Below are 2,334 nucleotides of genomic sequence, written 5' to 3'. Positions count from 1 at the left end.
TATAATTTTTTATTTAAATTCAAACAATGTAAATTTGACAAAATATGTAAAGTTTGGCTTGAAATTTTCCCAAGCTTGCCGATGGAAACAATTTTCCCAATACGTGCCGGGATGGAAAAAAATTTCCAAAACAACCCACTTTTAGAATGCTAAATTTCAGTGGGTCTTATTATCGTTGTGTTCATAAAATTTGATCGTGCAATGAAATGGAGTGCAGAGTTATTGCCTCGTTCGGAATCAACAACCCCTTTAAGACCGCATAATTGTTCCGAAATATATCTTGTGGAGTGTAAGAATGATATGTTGCATCATCTCTATGTTAGGATGTGATACCCATATGAATTTTTATTTACACATGTAAAAGTTATTGTCTTCATATCTCATTGATGAATTGTTATTGTCCACTACAACTTAAAAGATAGAATAGTCAACTGAACCCATGAACCCCGGTCCAATTTTAATCATAACAAACACCTTTTCATCATTTTTATCTTACTTTTTATTTGCAGCACTATTTTAATCCAAAAATACAAAAATACCTGTCTTTCTTATTTGCACTCAAAACCCCAAAACAAACAAACCTTTACCGCTTTTACTTAGTTTGTTTTAGTTGCTTAGTTACTTTACTTTAGTTATTACTTTGTTTACTTTTACTTACACGAAACCGTATGCTTGACAACCACATGGTGGAGTTGGGGACACAAGGCTTTATTTTATTTTGCAGGATTGCTAGAAGAAGAGAGGGAGAGATAACTCTTTACGCCATTTCTCGAGTGTTCGATATAAACCCTCGAGTCACCCTTCTAAAGAAAATACTCTGATGACACAAAAATTTGCACTTGGAGACCCAACGTCATCAGGGATGCATAAGGTTGTCACCGCTGCATCATGATAGGAGGGGAGGGATAGCCGGAGATTGACAGAAACCGTGTCCCAAGTCTTAAATATCCATTCTATATTAATTCATGGTTGATTAACGGGAGGTATAACTATGAGGACCTTAAATCTAAAGGCGGTGGTTGGACTTTATGTCTTAATATCTCCCTAGTTTGCTCGGAAACGGTCTTGGGATCAATCACTAGGGGTGTAATTGCACATGTTTATGGTTGCACCTATCTATGACTCCTCTCTGGAAGAAACAATAAAGAGACTATCCATGTGATTCACTAATCCCAATTGCTAAAAAGTGCTTGGATGCTGTTTCAGTAATCGAGCATCCGTTTTGTGGCCGTCGGATCGAGCATCGCTTCCCGCATCTCTTCCGACAGACTGGCACCTGAGTGTCCCGTTTCGCTTCCCTTGGACCCGCTCCCCACCGCCGGCGAGCGCTTCCACCACCGCCGGCGAGCTCCGCAACCTTCACCTGCGAGAGCCGCCACCCCTGCCGCGAGCGCCGCCCGCCATCTCAACCGCTGTGACGCCACCCGCGCCGGCGCGCGCCCTCCACCCAGTCCCGCCTCCGCACGGAGGCCGAGCACTTCGCCATCGAGGTCCAAGCCTCTGACCCTCCACGGGGATTCCTGGCGGTGCTCTCGGTGCTCAACCTCGACCCGTAGCCGCGAGATTTCTCGAGGTGGTCGGCGATGCTCGCGCCGCCTGATACGTCCATTTTGCATCACTATTTTATATCATAATTTACTGTTTTCATTGATATATTTCATATTTAGAGATGATACTTATGTTATTTCACCTATTTTGCATGTTTCATGATTATTGGAGAATTACTCACCGGAGTCAGAATTCTGCTGGAAAAAGCACCGTCAGGATACAATATTTCTGAAGATCAACAATTGACGGAAAATATACCGAAGCTCCTTCCAGATGACGGAGCCAGCCAAAAGTGGAGGCCAAGGAGGGCCGCCATGGGCCCTCCCCATGCCATGTGGGGAGGGGGCCCACGACCCCACTCGGCCATCGCCCTTTCGTGTACTTCATCTCCCAGAAACCCTAAGGTGCGGGGGAAAATCGAGGATAGTCATCACCGCCTCCTCGAGGCGGAAAACACCAGAGAGAAAAGAGCTCTCCGGCAGGCAGAAATCTGCCGGGCAAATTCCCTCCCGGAGGGGGGAAATCGTCGCCATCGTCACCATCGTCGAGATGGACTACATTGGGATCATCATCATCATCATCTCCACCACCGACACCGTCATCTCCACCGCTGCACCTCGTCTCCGCTGTAACATCTAGGGTAGAATCTTGAGTATTTCATAGGGAAACTCTCCCGGTGTTGATTACTCCTTGTTATTGATGCTATTGAGTGAAACCGTTGAATCAAGGTTTATGTTTAGATTGTTATCCATCATCATATCACCTCTGATCATGTTCCATATGATG

Source organism: Lolium rigidum, chromosome 2 (assembly GCF_022539505.1).
Source record: "Lolium rigidum isolate FL_2022 chromosome 2, APGP_CSIRO_Lrig_0.1, whole genome shotgun sequence".
Taxonomy (NCBI): Eukaryota; Viridiplantae; Streptophyta; class Magnoliopsida; order Poales; family Poaceae; genus Lolium; species Lolium rigidum.
This window is presented reverse-complemented; position numbering follows the sequence as displayed.